General features: G+C 38.3%; 1 protein-coding gene across 2 annotated transcripts in view; it reads right to left on the bottom strand.

The window, feature by feature from the left end:
• The window catches only part of LOC114459136 (E3 ubiquitin-protein ligase TRIM39-like), a 476570-nt gene that overhangs the window by 168568 nt on the left and 295889 nt on the right, over positions 1–12113 (bottom strand). The gene's annotated exons all lie outside the window — the stretch shown is intronic.

Raw genomic sequence — 12113 nt, forward strand, 5'->3', positions numbered from 1 at the left:
TATGAGAAATGAAACAGTTGATTCCTATAATAAAGTGGTTTTATTTCTGAGTTGATGAATGTATTGATTCTTTTTCTAGAACCACAGAGTGTCTGTTTTATGTCAGTTATAATCTGATAATATGTCTACATATGATAATATATGGGTTTTAGATTATTTAAAGTTGTTCACATTATTGCATTGATGACTTATCGTATTTTTCGGACTATAAGGCGCACCGGATTATAAGGCGCATCGGTTTGTTATTATTAATATTTGTATTATTAAGACGCATTAAGCGAAATAAAGCAGTCAGATAAGTCAAACTTGATTGAACTTATTAACAATAGCTCTCAACATTGTTCAGGTTTAACACATAAAAAACAGAACAATACACTCACTATTTCAGTTCAGTATGTTGAAGCACAGTAGTTAATTTCATACATAAGGCACACCTGATAATAAGGCGCAGTGTCGATTTTTGAGAAAATTAAAGGATTTTCAGTGCGCCTTATAGTCCGAAAAATACGAAAAATGTCTGTTACTTGTCCGTCATCGTGAGTTTCGGTAAACGCTCTGGTATGCATGCCCCTTTAAATGTTGTTGCCGCAATGAATTGTGGGTCATAATTATCTCGTATCCTTTGGGAAAGGATGTATCAGTGTTTCCTAGGCTAACGAAGGTATAAAATAAGCATTGAGCCTCTTTTCCTGAGTTTAAAGAGAACTTGGACGCTCTTTATCATGGCTGCCACTTAAACACTTCTAGGGTGAAGAAACAGTGGATAAGAAAGGAGATAGGACATAGCAGGGAATATTAGGATGCAGCCCTTAGTTGCCTTGTCTTACCGGTGTCGTGTCAGAATACTTACCCCCAATAGAATCTGTATCCCCTGCTGCGGGAGCGCGCATGAAGGGAGGAGCTACAATTTTGTGTCTCGATATCAGTTTAGCTTAGCCTTAATTGTTAAAGATGGATTATTATTCATGGTTTCTTTTTTAACATACGATAATTAAATGTTATTTTCAGAACATCTAATTTTAACTTAATCTAAATCTAACAACAAAACCATGTACGTAAACAGAGACAAAAGTGATATAATCCAGACAGTAAGATTAAAACTAAAAAGACACAAAATCTAAATTGTTAACCAATAAATATAATTATAACTAGAACTGCTAGCAGTTATGAAAGGGGGCCAAGCCTCGGCCCCCAGGTTTCGTGGAGCCCGTGGAAGTACGTCACGAAGGATGACGGGCTCGTGGCGAGCGTCAGGACACAGGCCAACGTGCCATTTGCTGTGAAGAGGTGGATATGAAGTTTTGGAAGATGTGATTTAAAGTGTGAAAGTTGCAGGCCAAAATGTGTTTGCACCCATTATAGCGCCACCTAGTGGAACACTTTTTGGTATGGTTGATCTGTGTGCTCTTCTATAGTTACCCTGTAAATTTCACATCTCTCAACATATCAGTTCTGCTGAAATAAAGGTTTGTTTATTTATATGTTATGTAGTAATAAGCCACGCCCACTTTGACCAATCGCGATTAAATTTGAGATACGGTCCCAGGAGCGACCCAAGGTCAAACCCACCAAATTTGGTAAAAATCGGTTGTGCCATTTAGGAGATATAATTTTCTCATAATTGCAGTGCCCCCTAGAGGCCTAATTTTTTTAAAATTTGGCTCGTACCCCCACTGTCTCATGGCAACCAAGGATCTCTGAATTGATGGTGTTAGCAATTATTTTGACCAAGATATGCAACAGTTTGTGTTTTTATAGCTCGCTAGAAAACTTTACTCATCATTATTTTGCGCATATTTTGCCCGAAATTTTTTTTTTGCTAAACTCTAGATCAGGTCCAAATGAAGACTCTACGTGCCAAGTTTCATGCCGATTGGACAAAACCCCAAAAAGGAATTTGAAAAAATAGGTTTGTGATATATAGTGACTTACAAAGAGCAATGTGCTGTGGGAGTGGGCGTGGCCTATGTCAGAAAATGCGACTCTATGTAGGGAACATGTGGATATAAATTTTATGAAGATGTGAATTAAATTGTGAAAGTTAAAGCCAAAAAGGTTTCTGCAATTATAGCGCCACCTAGTGGGGCAGTTTTTGGTATGGATGGTCTGTGTGGTCTTCTATATCTACCCTGTAAATTTCACTGCCCTCAACATAATAATTCAGCAGAAATAAATGTTTGTTTATTTCAGAATCAGAATCAGAATCAGAAATGTTTTATTTGCCATGTACAGTTTTAAGGACAGTACAAGGAATTTGACTTGGTGGTTGGTGCACAAAACAAGCAACAAAAAGAAATAAAAGAAATAAAAACAAAACAACAAAGAACAACCCAGCAACAATAATAATAATAATAATAATAATAATGATAAATATAAAGGATGAGGGATAAATAAAGGATAGATAGAGAATAAAGGATAAATAGGATAAATATGAATATATATATACAGTGCAGCAGATATCAAGCTGGTGGAGGTGGTGATCGGGTGGGGGGGGGGGGGGGGGGGGGGGGGGGGGGTTTATGTGTTATTATGTCATTAGCCACGCCCACTTTGACCAATCGTGAATAACTTTGAGATATCGCCTCAGGAGGGACCCAAGATCATACCCTCCAAATTTGGTAACAATTGGTCATGCCATTTAAGAGATAAAAATATTAGTTATTTGTAGCGCCCCCTAGTGGTCTATATCATTCAAATTTGGCGCATACCCTCACAGTCACATGCCAACTAAGGATCTCAGATTTGGTGTTGTTAGCATTTATTTTGACCGAGATATGCACCAGTTTGCATTTTTATAGCGAGCTAGAAAACTTTACTCGTTAATAATTTGCGCATAATTTACCCGAACAAACTCATAGGGTTAACTGGAGATTATGTCCAACTGAACACTCTACGTGCCAAGTTTCACGCTGATTGGACAAAACCCCAAGGAGCAGTTGGAAAAAGTAGGTTTTCCAGTTTTTGCGATTTTGCTCCAAGAAAAATTTAGGCGGTAATGGGCGTGGCCTAGCCCAGGTGATTAAGTGCTATTCAAGGAATATGTGTATATGAAGGTTTTAAATTTGCAACAAACGGTGTGGGAGTTATTGGCCAAAACGCGTTGACCTTTGTTATAGCGTCACCTGCTGGCGAACATATGTGAATTTTTGCGTCCAAGGTACACGGAGTGTTCTAGACCCAACACCCAAGGGGAATCGCCCTACCTTGCACGGTTTAGCCTGCAGCACTACTTTTACCGGAGGAAACATAAATATAATAATAATAAAAAATCTTACGATTACACCGCTGGTCCTAGGAACCCCGTATGCTTACATACGCGGTTCCCTGGCCCCACGGGCTTGGCCCCCTAATTATCTGCCAGTGCAGTAAGTTAATTTTTCTTATTAAGTTTTCTTGAAATAAGAATAATATCTAGATCTAAATGAAACTAAAAATAAGTGTTTTACACAAATAAGACAATAAAATCTTAGAATAAGCTGTAAACACTTATTCCAGGCAACAAATAAGACAATAAAATCTTAAAATCGGCTTTAAGCACCTATTCTAAGCAACAAATTGAGGAAATTAAATCTGAAAATAAGCATAAAACACTTATTCTAAGGAACAAATCAAAGCAAATAATCTAAAAACTAGTACACTAATTCATTTTAAAGATATTTTTCTTCTTAAATGCATCTAATAAATCCTAAAACTAGCACTTTAGGACTACATTTCCTATACAGGGCAAATAAAACTGAAGCAGAGCATAATCAATGTCAGTGCATCTTTATTTGTACACTTGACTAGAACATAATCACCCACAGGTAATAGTGATACAATTGAACAGTGTGCCTTTTACAGGTCCAACAATGTGCTTTTGTTCAAGCGGATTCAACACAACTTTTGTTTCTATCATGACAAAACTAAATATTGTTGAATTACTGAAACAATACATGAAAAGAACTCCAGGATACTATATTTTAACCTCTCTAATCTTAATGTTTGGTCAACTGAACCTTGAAAGTTTAACTAGTAAGACAAGTGGACAAAATGAACAGGACTAAGCTCAATGTTTTTGAACCCTGAAAACATGGGCTGACTAAAAAAAACAATCTTTGGTCAAATGTGCACCACTCTTTAGATTATGGTGCCACCAGGCCCCCAATAATCTCATCTGAAAACTACATTCCAATAAATGCATGCCATTCTGCCAAGGCTTTTCTGTAAGATGATGTACTGTCACGCTCATGAATGGCATCCTGGAGAACTTCTGTCTGAATGACTGACAGCAGGGTCGCCACACATTTGGGATAAGTCAGATGGAGCGCATAAAAGTATGCCATCACATAAATCATAGCCTCACCAAGTTTTTCTTTGTCAAATGTTATAACTGGCAAATTACCAACTGCAATCACACACTTGGAGCCATCGAACACCACTACTGGACATGACAAGCTTCGTTTCTGGAGGACAGCATCTGGATCTTCGGTAGGCTGCACGACACAAAAAAAATGGTACACATTATGCATCTTTGTCATATTGTTTTGTTGGTAAGACATTTTACAACTAATTTTAACTCCTGGTTTATCAGTGTCTGGCCATAAGCCCCTCCAAATGTGGGAAAAATAGCAGACTGCACTTAAAGAGTTTTTTCTGTTTAATTAGAGCAGCAGGAGGAGCGCTGAGGAGAATAGGAGGCTGAAAAAATAGTCTAGGCAAAAGATTTAAATACACATGTTCAAACATGCGTGAGTGACTTGAAACCAAACCCCACAGATGTTTTTGATTAGAGAAAATTGTAATATGCTATAAGGATTTTGCATGACCCCTCCTTAATTTTGTTGTCATGAGTTTGCAGTCCATTAGGCTTGGGCAGTAATACGATATTACCGTTTACCACATTATAAAAATAGCAACGATATCAGTTTCAATACAGCCATCAAAAAAGGAAAAATGCAATGCACTTCTATAATTAATTATTCTATAATCTGGAAGCGGAGTGAAGTTAGTCTGTCAGAGAGGCAGTCAGCAGGGAGCCTCCGCTGTGTATGTTGGTGTGGGGACAAGCTGACCAATAACGTGATATTTACATTCATGTCAGAGTCTAAAACACTGGAAAAATCTCCAATAACACAAGATAAAGTCCATACGTTTGTCACTAGTCTATATTGAGAAAGAAGTCACTAAGAGTGTTCGGAAAATATACCAGTAAGGGCTTCGGTTTAAAAACGTGAATTGCAGCTTTAACTTCTTGAATGAGCGTAAGTTCTGAGTCAACTCATCCTTTAATAACTACAACGTAAGATGATCATTTAAACTACAAATGTGGCGCTGTAATGAATGAGGAGTGTTCAGTACCGCAGTAAATTAGGAAGGTGGTATAACAGTATCCAGTAAATAAAAAGAAATAAAAAAACACTATCAAAATTTGAATACCACCCAAGCCTATAGTCCATCTTTATAAAGCACATTATACTGTATATACAGTACAGACCAAAAGTTTACTGTACAGTATTCTACAATTGAATAAAAGAAATTGAAAAAATGAATTATAAAAAATAAGATAAAATAATAAAAATACAAATAAATACAATTAAAAAATATATATATACAGTACAGACCAAAAGTTTGGACACACCTTCTCATTCAATTTCAGTGTGAATCTACAGTTTTCATAGTAATGAAAATAAAGAAAACTCTTTGAATAGAAGGTGTGTCCAAACTTTTGGTCTGTACTTTCATAAAACATCCTCAGCATTTTCCTGCAGATGTTGAAGGACCTCAGCCATCTCAGAAAATAAAGGCGGCTTTGGTCCTTCCTGTAGAGGGAGTCAGTGTTCCTCCCCCAGTCTAGTTTATTGTCAATCACCACAAAGACACATTGAAATATAAGAAAATACCATCAATATGGCAGCTCAGACTGAGTTGGTAAGGCTCGGACCCTTTCTTATAAAAGTAAGTCTTTAAGTGCTTTTCAGAAGAATCTACAGAGTGGAAGGAGAGAGGAAGCCCACTGCTCCTCCATGGTGGGTTACAGTGCTGGCCCTAACCTCTCTGGTGCCCTAGGCTAGACTTTCTTATAGTGCCCCCGAATATGCAGTTTTTTTTATTCCAAGTAATTGATTTTTACATTATTGTTATATTATTATTATCAGGATAATTTGTAACACTTGCATAGTGGTGTTCAATATACCCACAAAGAGGCTTTATAGAAGGAGAAAACATGAGCAAAATTACTTTTTTGACATTTTATTTAATTTTGATGAAAGGGTTTCACATACACATATAAGAACACAGACAAGTAAATAAAAGCCAATTTAAATATCTTAGTGACAGGTTAAAAATAAATAATAAATAAATGAATAAATAAATAAATAAATAAATAAATAAATAAATAAATAAATAAATAAATAAATAAATAAATAAATAAATAAATAAATAAATAAATATTAATATTATTAGAGTAGGGCTTTGCACAAAAACAAGATACAAATAAATGATAGATAGATAGTGGTGGGTTGGCTCATCAAGTATTCTTTTTAATCTAAATACTTATGACTAAAATATTTTACTATTTTGTGAAAAGATGCAAAACGTCCAGATTTAACATAACATTACTGAAATTGTAGAAATGAACACACATTAATTTGAAGAATTGCAGTTCACAGAGGTATTGAACAAAGAAACTATTTATTAAAATAGTGTCTTTTTGATGGTGATTTATAAAACAGTTTGAACCAACACAAGCTAAAAAAGCTCCATCCATTCTATGGGAGAATTTTGTCTCAAAAATATCCACAATTTTCACGTGTTTTATCATGTATGTGTAACCGGTTCTAAACAAATTTTGTGAAAATTTAAACTAAAGGTGTGGAATCACCACTTTCATTAAATGATGTCCTGGTTCGGGGTAAAGACAAAAAATAAAAAATAAAAAAAAATAAACAAATGAGTCTTTGGCTGTAGAAAATGAAAGACTTCACACAGAGAATAATGCACAGACACAAACTGCTTAGGTTGTTATACCAAAATTATTATTTTAACAATTTTCACAGGTTTTTGCATTAACAATATCACAATTTATTCCCCAAAACAAAAAAATAAAATAAAAACTGGCCAAAAAAAAAAAAAAAAAAAAAACGCTGTAGCTTTAGTCCCTTTTTGTTGTGCACAACTTTAACTCAGTCCAAAAAAGATGTTGAAAATAAATCCGTTTTAGGAGTGGGTTTCTGAGTCACAAGTGTTCGAAAGATCTTACTGGTGTAGGAGACATGAAATCCAAGTCCTACTGAAGCACTGAGAATCTGAAACGATTGTCAACTCCACAGCCACAGGTCCTCGTGTTGGTAGAATTCAGCACAGGCTCCTCCTTCACACTGAGACTCCTCCCACAGTCCAGGCTATCATGACAAGTACACAGTATCAGACACTGTGAAGTCCAAACCATCCAAAAAAGAATAAAAAATATTTACTTTCTTATTTTCTTTCTTTTAAAGAAAAACATTTTCTTTTGCTGGGCTGTCTAGTTGCGTGGGGCAGGGCCTTAAAAGGGCGGTGCACCATCAGGTGGGGTTGGATCAGCTGCGTAATGGGCAGAGGACATCACCTCAGAGCAGCAGGGCGCACAGCGCGAGCAGAGCCATCCAGCTGACATTAGAGTGCAGTGTATGAGAGAGGAGCAGAGACGGTATGTTAATCATTGGGTAATGTACGTTAAGGATAAAATACTCTGGGTAGGCGTGAGTTTGACAGACAGGTCAGCGCGTGTTTGACAGACAGGCGTGTGCAATGCACTAACTGTGCAGCAGATGGAATGGTCTGATCAGTGAGACGTCATCCTTTCTTAGTAGAATATTTGATTTGAGTAGTGTTTAAGTTAATAAAAGAACTATTTGGTTAAATAACTAAAGTAAAATGATCAAAAGTAAGTCTTTAGTTAAAGATAAAGAAAAAGTTCCAAGTGATGTCATAAATTGAAAATTATAATGGTTGGTTTAAAGTGATGGATATTAATACTTAACACTTAGTAAAATATGTGTTTATAATTGAATTAATAAATTAACAATGAATAAGTAAGTAAATACATTAAAAAAATAAATAAATGCAATTTGAGGAAAATGTAATTGAGATTACAAGTATTTCCAAGTTTAAATACATTTCAAACTAAGGATTTATAATAACTATTTATAAATTAAGTACATTTTAACTGTCTTAAACTGTGTTCCATTTATTTGTAGATTTGTGTATCAAACAATCATTCAGTCAGTCAGTCAGTCAGTCAGTCAGTCAGTCAGTCAGTCAATCGTTTATTCATTCATTTCCCCCTGATAGGGCAAATGTGTGTAGATAATTCAGTACTTTTTTATATTTATTTGAGGTTAGCATCTAGCTCCTCCTTTTTCTTTTAACAAGTTTGCTAATTAAAACCTTAGCTGTGTTAGGAATAACATCTTCATTCTAAGTCAGCGTGTGTACATAGTGTATGCAAATACTTACTGTTAATTAAACATTATCTGCTCATCTACTACAACTAAGCAACTGCTGAAATGCCTATTCAGTCTTTTTTATTTCTTTGTCAAACAGATGGAACCCCACTTTTTTAGACGGGCTGATGGTAGCTTAAAAATATCTGACTCCTTTGAGGCAACGGAAATAAAAAAGGCTAATAAGGGAAAGCCATGGATGCGACCCTTGTCCCCGGAGGCTGTGATGGATAAGGCTCGAAGCAACCTGCTGGAGCACAAAGGAGATCCATCCAACAGAAAACACTTACTGGGTTTCTTTGAAATCCAGTTTGGTGTTTTCCGTGGACAGACCTTCAAGTGGGTGCTGGAGAATGCTCTCGGGTATGCTGCTTACCTTGTGGCTGCTATGAGGAGGGATCCCACAGGAGGCAGCAAGGATTCAACAGATCATGCCCACAGTAAGCAGTGTTTCAGGGAGTATGTGGAGCTCTTTCCTTCAGGCAATATTGCTGTTGCTATGAAGGAAGAGCAGTATGTTGAGAAAAAGTCTCAGCAGACAGTCACCACACAACAGAGCTCTATTCAGAGTAAAGGATCACAGCCTTCTCCTAAGAAATGCTCCTCTGTTGCCTCCCTGTCCTCACTCTTGGTCAGGAAAGGCGAGCAAAACTTAACCAAGATGGTGAAAAGGCTGGTGTCTCCAATGAAAGTCAGACCATGTAAGGAAACATGTGATTACATGTTACATACATACATACATTAATTTATTATTTGTCTGCCATTCAGTAGTTGTGATGCTTTTTCTTTTTCTTTTTTTGGTAGCTTTGACGCATGCACATACGCATGCACGTCCACCATCAGTAGCCCCACCGCTTCAACTCCTCCCGCCTCTGTACCCTCATCGTCCTTTGTGGAGGAAACTCCATCCACCTCTGCAGTGCTGGGACCCTCCTCTGCCCCTGGACGCTCCTCATCTGCCCCCGGCAAACCTGTGTCTGAGCCTGATGACATCACTTTGCTGGCAGAGGTCTTAAGATGGGAAGAGGCCCAAACGACAAGTTAGTCAACAATACATTATTTAAAAAAAAATATCAGTCTTTGATCATTGATTTTATTTATTCATTTAGCTTTTGCATTTACATTATAAATGAAAAATAAATGTATATTATGTACCGCCTTTGTATTTATGTCTTTTGCATTCATATGTTATTTCAGAAGCTTTCAAATATTTTGTTTATGTTGATATTTGCTTTTAATTTTTCATCTATGTTTTTTGCATTTTTTTGTGCGTGTTTTAGCACAGAGAGTCTGTCTTCCAGCTGGCTGGATAAAGACGCTCCCTGAAGTAGACCAGAAGTGGATGTCAAAGGCTCTGTTCAAGTGGACAGCACAGGGACACCCGGAGTTGGACTTTAACAGAGTGGACAAACTTTGGTGGTATCCTCCACAGGTGCCAAAAATGTCCCTCGGCTGGAGAACTACTTTAGCCATCCTCTGTTCCTCTGGATGCCTCGAAAGCTTTGGCAAGTAAAGCTGATGTGTCCTCACTCAGATTGTCACAAAGAGCTCCTGTATTCAGCTGGTCTGCATCAGAAGATCAGACAGGTGGTGAGTTTAGGCACCATCTATTTTATGGCATCTGAATATCTTGCCTGCAATAGATGCAAGAGGAAGGTCATCAGCTGGAGCCATGGCATCATTTCACAGCTTGATGTTGGCCACAGAATGCAGTTTCCATCCATTTTAACATCCAAACTTGCTTGTGATATGGAGGTTGTGAGTGTGATGCCTGGGAAACAGCAGCAGTCAGATTCAGAGGAAGCTGCAGGAGCGTCACTCTGAAATCTGGCTGCAGAAGACGGTGCAGTACCTGACAGACTGCAGAGGAGTGAAGAGTGCCATGGAGAAGGGTCTGATTAGTCCTGTGACATTTCCACCCACACCTGCAATGCTTACTGTTCCTAAACACAGGTGGCTGATGCAGGTGTACGCCCAGGATGTTCTTCAGAGGCTGGAAAAAATTAAAGCAGCCATCACGTCCCAACTTGGCCGCATTTTAAAAATGGACTCTACGAAAAAAGTTGCCCGCAAACTTGCAGGGAGGAGCTTTGGAACTGCAACCTGGGTGACAAATGTTGGAAATGAGCATGGACAGGTCATCATGTCTGTGCTCACTGCCAGTGAGGGGTTTGGCCTCGGGCCAATGATTGACGGGCTGGTCAGGAGATACAGGATGGCTGGGGTACCTCCTCCTGATGTGCTGTATGTCGACAAAGACTGCTGTGGCAACAGATTTCTTAGGAGAATGTTCGAAGAATGGAAACATCTGAACATCCGGCTCGACATTTGGCACTTTATGAGGAGGTTTTTGGTTGGCTGCACAACTGATTCCCACCAGCTGTATGCCACTTTCATGGGTCGCCTCAGCCACTGCATCTTCATGTGGGATGAAGACAACCTGAAGGCCCTGAAAATAGCAAAGCAGTCAGAGCTAGAAGCTAAAGGCCAAACTCCATCTGAGGCAGATGTACTCCGGTCTATCAGCCAAAGTGAGCTTGCCCTGCACTGCAAGAGGACCACCCGCGGTGTTCGGGAGACACAGGTTCTCATTGAAAGGCTCATCCAGGGCTTGGATGGTGACAACGGTCGTGACACTCTGGGAGTCCCACTGATAAACTCAGCAAGAATGAGTGAAATCGTTAAATCCCAGAAGATACATGTCACCTGCATCCAGGATCCACAAGGGATCCAGCTTTACCTGCAGACGGGAAATGTCCTGAAGGGAGGTCACCGTCTGCCCACGTACCGCTGTGCCCGAGGTTCTACGTCACTGGAGTCTTTTCATCTTCACCTGAACCGTTTCATCCCTGGTAAACATTGTCATACTTTATTTGTTTTTGTTTTTCATACAAAAGTATTTTGTGACTACACTGAAATATAACATGACGGATCCTAAAGAATCAGATTAATTGCAAGTCTTCTAATGATTATAAACAGAAATATGTTGTTGGAACAATATGTATGATGAATATTTTTTTATTCTCTGTTTTCTGAATTACTTTATAGGGACCCTGGCAAGTGATGTCTTCTTCCAGGCCTATCTTTTGGATGGGCTATCAAGGTGGAATGAGGACCGGGTTGTGGCAGCATCAAAGGAAGAGCAGTCGTGCTCATACAACCATCTGCTCCGTCATGCTGTTAACACCCTAGCAGAGGAGGTTCTGGGCGAAAAGATCATCCCTTATGTCGGGCCAAGACAATACACAGGTTGATTATTGTTATATGATTGTTAGTTTTTGATTTCTTCAACTTATGCTTTCATCTAAAGTTTAACTTTTTTTGTGTTATTGTTTGTGCTTTTTCTTTTCTTTTCTTTTCTTTTCTTTTCTTATCTTTTCTTTTCTTTTTTTGTCTTGTTTTGTTAAATCATCATTTTGAAGGTGAGCTTTTAGGTGTGGAATACCTCTATCAGCAAACTGGCAAAGTTCTGCAGGACTACAAAGTGGTCATTGAAGAGTCTGAGACCACTGAAGTTGAGATAGATGAGGGCTTCACAGGACATGACAGTACCCACACTAGAGGCAGAGCAAGCACTTCTCGCCTCACAAGCATCTGCAGCTGTTCCTGGTTCCTCAGCAGCTCCATCTCCTCAGGCTACTGCCTTTGTGC

The sequence above is a fragment of the Gouania willdenowi genome, unplaced genomic scaffold (assembly GCF_900634775.1).
Source record: "Gouania willdenowi unplaced genomic scaffold, fGouWil2.1 scaffold_269_arrow_ctg1, whole genome shotgun sequence".
Taxonomy (NCBI): domain Eukaryota; kingdom Metazoa; phylum Chordata; class Actinopteri; order Blenniiformes; family Gobiesocidae; genus Gouania; species Gouania willdenowi.